General features: G+C 44.0%; 1 non-coding gene across 1 annotated transcript; it reads right to left on the reverse strand.

Moving 5' to 3' along the window:
- Nucleotides 1-9,474: 9,474 nt before the first annotated feature.
- On the reverse strand, nt 9,475-9,548 carry TRNAT-AGU (transfer RNA threonine (anticodon AGU)). Its single transcript has one exon. It is a non-coding gene; the product is annotated as a tRNA-Thr (tRNA).
- Nucleotides 9,549-10,514: the final 966 nt, after the last annotated feature.

Genomic DNA, 10,514 nt, shown 5'->3' on the forward strand with positions numbered 1-10,514 from the left:
CTGGATTAATAACATGTGTGTGCTGCCAGGGACGTGCCAGGTGTGGGAAGAGCCAGGTTTCTACAACCTGGTGCACAGCTCACACATGCGGATGTGCGAGTCGTGGACTTCCTCGCACCAGAGACCTGTTGGGTTTATCCCCAAGCATACGTTCAGCCACATATTTCATGTATTTGTTAATTAGGTGTGCCGCATCCACAAAAAATAATCTTGACCAGTCTCAAAGACTGTTTAAATAGTTAAAACATGAGAGAGAAGCAGATTTAATTTGCCGGGGGTGATGCTCAGTTTAAAAGTATTAATTAGAAAAAGAACAAAGATCTTAATTTGCCCAAGAGCTGCTAAGCACAGGGCACAGTTAAACAAATACATTCAGGAGTGTCTACAATAAAGCTGTTCCGTGGCCATTTCCTCTCTAAAGCTACTCCATGGTACTGCATCCTGCTTAAAATTCACCCACTCAGCACAAATCGGGATTTGGCCGGGGAAACAGAGCATATAAAGCGTGGCTGCAGCAACACCTTGGGCATTCAGGTGATCCTCACTGGGCTGTGGATGTGTGCGTGGTCTCAGCCACCCTGTGACGGCGTTAAAATAATGGTCATTATTTTATATTCGTCCACCAGTCTGTGGCTTAATGGGTGCCTAATGGACGAGTGGCCAGAGGATCAATAGTATCACATCTTGTCTCTTTGGGATGGCAGAACCAAATCCTAAAATAAATATTTCGGCTGTGCTAAAGATGCAGAAATAATACACAGATCAATACAAACGAGGTTTGTCGGGAGGCAAGGAGGCCTTGCAAGCAGCGTGCAGGGGACCGGGATGTTCTGCCAATTTAGCCTGGTTTACAAGTGCATGTGTCTCTGCACTTTATAAGCAGCATAATAAATTGCAAAACATTCAACAACTGAATTCTTCCTAATCTAACCAGACAATTCTTAAGCCTTTAATGGGCCCATGATTGTAAAATCATTTCTGTCTGGGTTTTTTGAGCAGTAATCTTCAAATTATGGGTCTGTAACAGCAATAATGGAACATGTCATAAAAGAGTTTTTCCTCACTGAGTCTATTATTGTAATAAAATAACGTATCTTGTCACCTCCACATTCTGCATTAACCCTTTTTATGAAAATTACCACTAAAGAGCATCTCTCATTTCCATTACATAAGATCCTTGCATCTCTCTGGAAAATAGTAGAGTATATACGACTGAAAGGGTACTTTGCTGCACCATCCTCACACTAGTTGTCTTGATCCATTTATATAGATCATTGGTCAAACTTAAAAATGAACTTTTTTTCTTGTTCTTCCTTAAGAAGTTGCTGTTCACGTATTCGATGAAGACCAGAAAAAAAAAAAGCCCTTGGTGGCTGGTGTGCGTTTTGTGAGATGTTGGTGATGGGGTAAATGCTAGCAAGGTGGCATCACAGGAAAGCAAATCCAGAGAACAAGTTGTCTGACAGGGAAATACAGTAACATGCATTTTTTTCCCCAAGACAGTACAGAGCTGTGATGTTCTTCTGCGATATCCTGAATGCTCAATATGATCTTGAATTTTTAATCAAGCACACCAGATTATGAGTAGATTATACAATTGCTTGAAAAATAAAATAATTTTCTCTCGAAAAGGTCTAGTTGTCTAACAAGCCAGCACTGATTGCAGCCTTTTTTCTTTCTTTTTTTTTTTTCTTTTTTTGTACTTACTTTATCCTAACAAATCTGAAGATCTATAGGTCAGGACTTAGAAGCAAATAGTGGTATATTTACAAGTGAGGAACAGAACTGCCTTGGTTGCAAAAAAAATTTGAGGAAGTTTATCAAGGTTGCTTATCAAAATCCGTTAAACTTCACTTTATAAGTAAGTTCCACTGGACAGCAACTTATTCTGGGCCACAAAAAGAGGGGAGGAGGCAGGCCAGGCACAGCACTCGGTCACTGCCCCTGTCAAAATGCACAGTGGTTCCCCAGCGCTTCTCAGTCACACTCAGCGCGCGCAGGCTCTGCAGGTTGGTAAGTGGGATGCGCTCCTCTAAACTGAGTTGACTTGTGACGCCACAGCAAAAGCGAAATAGGCCTCCTACTTCCCTTGGTGACTTTTATCATTTAGTAAATGTATTTGGATCCGTTTAAGTGGTCATGATGTTAGTTTTTATCATCTACGTCCTGGAAAGGCACTGTATGGCCATAGTAGAAACCCTGGTCTACTAAAGATGCTAAGCTGATTTATTGCTTCTGTCTGTTCCTTCATATCTGTTGATGAGCAGATTTTGGACATTTTATTTTAATTTATGATAAAGCCTTTTATGCTTTGATTATGTTAGCAGCTTATTCTGGCTGGTAGTTGCAATCATTAAAGGATTTACTATTCTACTTGACATACAAAATCTTTGGTAAATGAGGCTAAAACTCCAAAGCAAGACTCTTGTAAACACTAGAGGAACAAGGTCAGAATAAGGCTGAAGTGTGTTTCAGGTGCATGGATGTGTCCTCAGATTCGCTTCATATACAAAAATTCAGGAGAACAAAGACAACTTTCACCAGCTTCACATCTGATCAAACCCATGGTTATTTTACTCCTGCTCCACGTGAGAGACTGTCACACAATGTCACAAACACTGTCAGTATCTGCTTAACCAAGGGCAGCCTGACTGCAGACCTAGCTGGCAACGAGCGAGCTCGTGTCGGCCGGAGCTTGGCACTGGAATCGGGAATCCTCTCGCTCGGGATGAACGCGGCGCCCGCGCACTGGCTCTGCGTCCTGGGGAAGGGCCCTCCTGTCCTTGCTCCGGACGTGCGTTGCTAGCAGGGCAGCTGAGAATAGCACACTGGGTTGTTGCCAGCCTCCTGCTTCCAGACCCCAACATTGTGAGGGAAATCAAACAGAAAAGAGAAATTAGGAGGCGTTGCGCGCAGCCAGGCACACATAAAATACAGCATGCAGGGAAAAGCAAAACATGTAATAGGGCTGAAGAGACACCTCAAAACGTGCTCAGTGACTGCCTTTTACCCTGTCTGTAGGAGGGCTGAAGCAGGTGCAGAGCAGCTTCCCTGTCACGTCAGCTTGGCGGCCAACACCGCGGTGCCATGTGGTGATTTGAAATGAGAATTTGCATCCCATCACCAGGTCAGCAGGAAGAGCCCGAGAGGAACAAGCATAACCAGGCTCCCCCTTCCTCACTGACATGCAAATTATTTTGTGTTATTTCTTCTACTCACTGTGTTACCGATACTTAAAGTTTAACTGATATGGCTGCTCTTTTTCATTAAATTTGGACCATGTTTGGTCCTAAGCCTATGTTTGGTCCTAAAAAGAGGATCTTAGCTGGTGTTTCACCTGCTCTATGGATTGCAGCTATCACTGATTTACAACTTTGTTTCCTTCATTTGTCTCCTATAGAGTTATATTTTTGTAGTGTTCCAGTGCTTGGGGTTTGAGTGTAAAGTTCTGCTAGACCCATTTTGCACAGAGCTCTGTGTTTCTTATTCTTTGCAATAGCCAGTATATTTTTAAAAGTCTAATGATTTTACACTATGAGCACGTCCTTTGAATCAGCTGAAATCATTATTACTAGCCCTTACTCCACATTTGTATGTACGTTCTCAATATATATTAATGGCACAGTAATTTGGGGGTTCATAAAAGCACAAATTACAGCTTATTTCCCAAATGATTGCAAAGCTGCTCTTAATATGCACAGACAGAGAATATGGCAAAAATTTTGAGTTAGGCATCCGTGAGGCCATTCCTCAGGAGGGATGAAAAACGATACAAAAGAGGGCATGGACTTGCTTACAGAATTCCCCACGCTTTTCCACACAGATCATATAGCGAGACTTATAGTACATATATGAGCAAGGACATATGGGTGACTGTGTAGGCTCATTGGGACAACAATCAGGCAACTAATTTGAAGAATAACTTACAGAAAGGCAGCCCAAAGCAGAAGCAATTTTAAAGCAGCTGGAGAGAAATCCCAACTTGCTTTCACAAAGTTTTCCAATTTGGGGAAAATTCTCCAAAAGACTTTTGAGACCTACACCATGTAACAGTGTATATTGCTGTAAGACAACATCGTGTGTAGATATGATGCTTTAGTGAAGGAAGAGCTTTCTAAGCAGACGAGGTAAAACATCTGTCAAAAAATAAAAAGATGAAGTCAAGGAAATACTGAGAAAATGCCTGCGCTTGTATTTCCCTTTTCATTAAGGTAGAGTCTTCTCAGATCCCCTCTCATATGCATCAACACCCCGCGCGGGGCCTGCGGAGCTCCCCTGAGCTGACGTTTGTTTATTTACCCTCGAGGGCAGCGGTGGCTGCATGCGCTGCTGCCCACACATGTCAGCCCGGCCCCGCGTATCCGTGCGCCTGTCAGAACATCCCGGCTGTTCCCTTAACTGAGGGGGAGACAAAGCTGCCACACAGAGAAGCCGACTACGTTAAGGAAAAGCGTTATTTTAACAGAAATAAGGAAATGAAATAAATAAAAAAAGATCAACTTGAAAAATTAGAAGTCAATAGAGAAATAGGCAGGTGAGTGACAAAGTTACAAAACAGTGCTGACTTAAAATCACACTGACATGCAGGTAATTTTACTCTTAATAAATATATCGTGTCTGTACAGAGTTCTTGGTCTGGAAAAGCTAAACAGTAAGCAGAAGATTCAATGAAAAAATAAAGAATACTGCAACAGACAACAATAATAATGGAATCTTTAAATATAGTGCTTTTTCCCTACTCTTACACATTAATTTTTAATGAATTTTCTTAGGCAGAAAACAATCAAGCGAGTAGAAAGAACCAGCCACATCACAAATTCTAAATTTAAAGTATGTAACAGACAAGTGCTTTGATCTTAGCAGCTCAGGATAATGCAATATACCTACCACAGAAATTCTTGCGATATCCCACTTGACATATGCATATCCAGCTATCAGTGTTCAAATATCCTTCATTACAACCTATTTTCCCATGGCAGCTTGCTCGTTGGTTTGTCAGTGTCTGGGGAGCTGCTGTGAAGATTAAGGTGTTTTTTTTAAAAAAATCAAATAGAAGAAAAATTATTATTTATACTTAAATTTTAATTTACCTTGTCAGAAGTACTTAGAAGCAGATTACGTTGTTTTCTTCAGTTACTAATTCAACCAACCAGTTGCTTTGGGAGTTCACTCTAATTAGCTTTTATGAATCTCTATCATTATTCACAGACCATGTTAAAACAAAAGAGCAAAAATATTTTTATGCACTCATAGCTGTGTTGTTGAGTACTAGAAATTATACCAGCCCATATATCATTGATGTATATTTTAGGAAAATCTATATATTGTAATATATTATTCTGTTACAGTAATTTGACCATTTTTGAAAGCAAAAGTAATTATTATGACAATTGTAGATTTTTCATTTTTCTTATACAAAATTATTCTGTTCTAATTATAAGAAAAACAAATTCCTACCAGTTATGTCCATAAAAGTGGCCTTATACTAGCTTAGTAGTAGTGATTCAAAAAGATAAGATTTAATACTGTTGTTTGAATTTAGCTAACATGACATTGATCTGTTCCCATAGCCAAAGGTGCAGCAATCACAACTTCATCTCTTCTTGTTTCTATTAGTGCAGGGAACTTTTGCACTCTGTTTTGCACTCTTAGTTCTGTTATTCTCAATCCTGCATTCACTGAACTTAATGGCAAAGTGCCCCTTTGCTTTAATGATACAGCGGTATAAATCACAAATGTTTCCTATTTCTCAAAATTGAGGCACGTGAGGAAATATCTAACTGCCATGCATTTTTAAATATATCATCCCATGTCTACAGATCAGCTGGAACTCTAGCAATCCCAGCTGGAAATTCCACGGGCTCGCTGCAGGGTGCCCATTGAGCTCCATGCATTTGCATCTGCAGGCCACGCGCTTGCTGCGCTCCACCCCAACAGGGCTCCTGCCCCTTGGCACAAGGCTCTGCGCCACAGGGGTCACTGGACAAAGTGATAAAGCAAAAAAAAAAAAAAAATCAGTGACGTATGAATATTGATGTGCCAGTGTTCATAACTTTAACGCCACCACAACCTAACCTTGTTTCAGAAATATTTGTATTTCCCAAATAAAGTATGCCCTCTTCCTCAGGGACAAGTTTCACTCCAGTGACCATTGCTGGGTACTTTTCCTTAAGTTCTTCAGAGGAAAGAACAAATACAGAGCTAGGAGATTTGGATCCATTTCAGACTGTAGAGCGCCCACCAACAGCTCTCCGGCCAAATTAGCTGTGATCAGTGGCAGGCCTGAGGCCAGTGGTGCCAAAACAGTCCCAAATCTACTTTTATGCTGTCCTGAGGGCCCCATATTCAGAGCTGCTGAAATACAGAAACCAGCAGCAGCCGTCTAATCAATTTATGTGAAATCACTTGGAAATTATTAAATCAGAGATTCGACATGCTGGTATCAATAGAAATGGCTACATCCTTCTCTTATTTCTACAGGAGGAGAACTGAACTGGGCTGCTACATCAAACTGCAGTGTCACGGGTCTTACTAGCATGTTTCTAAGCACGGTGCTAACTCGGTGCAGCTTTAGGCTCTCAAGAGCCCAGCCAAAACCTGCATTTGCAACTCCTGGTTCATAAATCCTCCCAAACCTTCCAGATTGTGTTTCCTCGGACCTCTGCCAGACTGACAGCAAGAAGAAATGGCAGGGGATCTCACATGGGAAAGAATAGCAGAGGAGAACATGAAGGTCACTCTGTCCCTGCTATCTTGGATCAGGGCAGGCTTTGGCCAGGGCTACCAGTTTCATTTAAGGATTTTGCTAGACGTATCTGGAATAAATTTCCTTGGTTAAAGGAATGAAAAATAACATGATCATGGTACCTGAAGAAGCTGCATGACCCTAACCTTTGTCATAATTCAGATAAGAATTTTCAATATTAGTTGTGGTAAAACATTATCAGAAGAGCTGGGCAGCTTCCCTAGGTGACAGCTCAGCTCTGCTGCCTCTTGGGCCGGGTCTGTGTGAGGGATCCTTGTCCTGAGTCCTAAGGAAGCAAAGAGCAGCTACAAACATCACAGTGGAGTGAGACAGACCTTTTCTTGATGCCAGTCTACAGTTAATAGCACAGGAAAAAATTCTGCCCACACGGCCTGGGTTGATTCATCTTTTCTTCCATTCACAATGAATCACATTCTTTATTATCTGCTTTTTATTGAATGAAAACCTGACTTCAGCATCGACAGTGGGAGTTTTGCCGTCGGCATCAGTGAGGTCAGTCCTCGATTACCTCACCAGTTGAAATTAAAAATACCCATGTACACTTAAACCTTAATCATAACCTAACTAGGGCTGCTTGAAGGAAAGGAAGGACCTATTACAAGAAGAATGAGACACTTCCCTCTCCCCAGCAGCTCAGACGTTACCTTTCCAGTGGCTTCAAGCAGGGACAGGCTCTTGGCTTTGCTGGTAGTGCCGGTAGTGCCAAACACGACAATTTGGCAGTGGCTGTTGCTAGAGTTAATTGCTCTTTAACGGCGAAGTCCACCTCCTCACCAGCCATGGCCCAATGCACCTAGAGCGTGAGTCTCCTGTGAGGGGAGGCTGCAATGGTTTCCAGCCTGTTACCACTCCTCTGCAAAAACAGGATATTAAAATCTGTGCTTATGTATACACACATGTTTATTATTCCATTTATTCATATCCTATTGGAACAGAAATATAAGCTTAAGTTGAAAATAAATTCCATCATCATGGCTCCATAACCTAATAAATCCAAATCACCAAAATAGTCAGTGCACACACAAAAGAGGAGAAGGAAAAGGCCAGGTCCCGCACAAGAAGCTAGGACACCTTTAAGAGAGAAACCTGTATAACGTGAACCAAGGATAATGGAGGAAGTGATACTCTTCAGAGCAAAGAACATCTCCAAAAGGTATAGCCACCTCACTTATCTCTCTGGTCCTGCAGATCCCCAAGTTTTCTAGCTAAAGATTTTAGCCTCGCTTTGTAGGTGACCTGTCTCCCTGCTTGAAGGATCTTGGTTTTCATTCTGAGCTGAAACAGCCAAGCTCTCAAAAACACAAACAGAATTTGCTTCCAAACACGCAGACCGCAGCGGCCCATGGCAGTGCTCCCGACGCCGAGGGCTGATCCACGACATCCTGGCGCGCGTGCCGGGGCGGCAGCGCGAAGCAGCGCCGTGGGGCGCTCCTGCCAACCGGGGTTAACGGGCCGCGCGGCTTCACTTGATATTCACATCAAGTGTCTTCACCCGAATCCTCATGCGTGGCGACGCCAGTGCCATCGGCAAAGGGCTTCCCAGCACCCAGGGGCTCTGCTGCAGACAGCGGCGCGACGCATCCGCCGCCCGCGACGCGTCCCTCCCGCGCAGGGAGCCCGCGGAGCCGCGCGGCGCCTGCCTGCTCGCGGGCGGCGAGTGAGGAACTCGATTTGATGGGCTCTGCGTGGGAGGGCTGGGCTCGCCGAGCGCGGAGCCGCGGCGGCCGGCAGAGCGCTCGCTCGGGAGCTGCTGGACCCGCACGACCTCGCTGCGGCGGCAGCTCGGAGCGTGGTGATGGTGATGAACCCCGTGTACGAGTTTGAAGGTCTCAGGAAAATCCTTGGTCACCACAGTGCAGGAGCTAAGGGTGGCTTGGAGCAATCCCTGCAGCTTCTAAAGTGTGGACACTGCATTTTAATGTTTTCACTGTCTGTGCATAAAGGCCAAGTGATGCGGTGTCACTTCACACGCGGGCTCTTCAGTACATTGATTGAGGCTCGGCAGCTGAATTCACCAAAACTGGTCAGCTTTGTGCCCACAGTTGGGCTAAAAATCACACAGCCACAGAAGATAAGGAGACAGAAAATTCCAAAAGTGTTTTCTAAATATCCATTATAACTACCTGCTGTACTTACTTTTCTCAAGGTGAGTGAGGGGGTGTGAGTACCACACCTCACGAGCCTATCTGCAGGTTTGGGCCTTTCATTTTTAAAAATCTCTAGAAAAACTTGCTGTTAGTCTCCTGCCTCACTCATTTTATGGAAAACTACACAGAGACGTTACTAGAGAGACTTCTAGTGGAGAAGACCAAATCAGAGGTAAAACCGCTGGATAGAAGCAGAAGAAAAGTCTCAGCAATGACAGGTGACAAATTCCATCCAGCACATAGCCAGTATCGACTGAGACCATGGGAAGAGGAAGAGGGAATGGAAGTACTGGCTTCATTTACCCAGCTGACAGCCTGGTGAAGGTTAGAGAGAGGAAACAAGGAAAATCGGAATCGTCTTTGTTCTTTATGAATGAAAATCTCAGAAGAGCAGCAACCGTGCCGAAAAGCTGAAGCTCCCTGCGCCGCGTCCTCGTCCTATGGGAAGCGGCACCGCCAGGGCCCAGAGCGGGAGCTGCGCGATGCGCGGGGGGCAGCGCCGCCCCCCTGGGGAAACGGCTGCAAAAAATCCGCAGCGCGGGCGGAGGGAAAAAAAAAAAAAGGCACCGCTGGGATTCGAACCCAGGATCTCCTGTTTACTAGACAGGCGCTTTAACCAACTAAGCCACGGCGCCCCGCGCTGGCCTGAGCCGCCGCGCGGCGCCACCACATCGGCCCGGCCGCCCGCGCCGCCGCCGCTCCCGCGGGAAAACCTGCCCGCTCGGTGTGTTCCGCAAACAGCAGCATCAGGAGACCCCCTCGCCAAGCTTCCGTGTCGAAACGGTGACGTTTCATTCAGTAAAGGGGGGAGAATGTTGTCAAGTAACGCAACTTATCACCTAATGTTTATGAGAAGTTGTAAAACTGTGTAAAATACACCATGCCTTAGAAATGCTTCTCATTTAACCTCAGATTCAAATGCAATTGCTGCTACACAGCCACATAATTAAATAAATAGTAAAAAATCCACCTACTTACAACAGATTTCTTTCTATTCCACAGCTTAACTGTGTTCAGGCAGGGACATGCCAAGTCCCAAGTATTTTCCCCATTCTAAGTTCCTTTTAGGAAAAACAAACAAACAAACAAAAACGTCGAAAAGGTTGCCAATTTTCACGTGTAACCGTAGATATAATCCGCTCGGGATGCCGCTAAGAAAGGAGGTAAAAAAGCCACGTTCCTTCCTGGGACGAGCCTTTCTCACACAGAAGGAACGTGTCCTGCCTCGTGTCAGACATGAGCTACAACTTGCTCTCAAGACTGAACGCTCCTCTGCATCACTTCTATAAGGGGTATGGCAATAACTTAGTGCAAAGCTTATGGTCTTACTCTTGGTTTTATTCACAAAAGCCTTTCCGATCGCCATTGAGAGCAGAGATTCCTTGTGTTCCGCAGTAGAAAAAGAATGACTTAAGTTATTTAAATAGTTGGCAATCATTTAAAGTTTAACAAAGGACAAGGAAGTAATTTTATATTCTAGCAGTGCAAACAGATTTCAGCTCCTAGGGGTTTCATTCTTCACCTGTTGTATTGTAAGGATATGTCACTACTATCCATGGATTAGTACAACATATTTTATTTCTCTATATACACAGCACCAA

Source organism: Tinamus guttatus, unplaced genomic scaffold (assembly GCF_059628265.1).
Source record: "Tinamus guttatus ecotype Peru unplaced genomic scaffold, ASM5962826v1 Tinamus_guttatus_pri_ptg000674l, whole genome shotgun sequence".
Lineage (NCBI taxonomy): Eukaryota > Metazoa > Chordata > Aves > Tinamiformes > Tinamidae > Tinamus > Tinamus guttatus.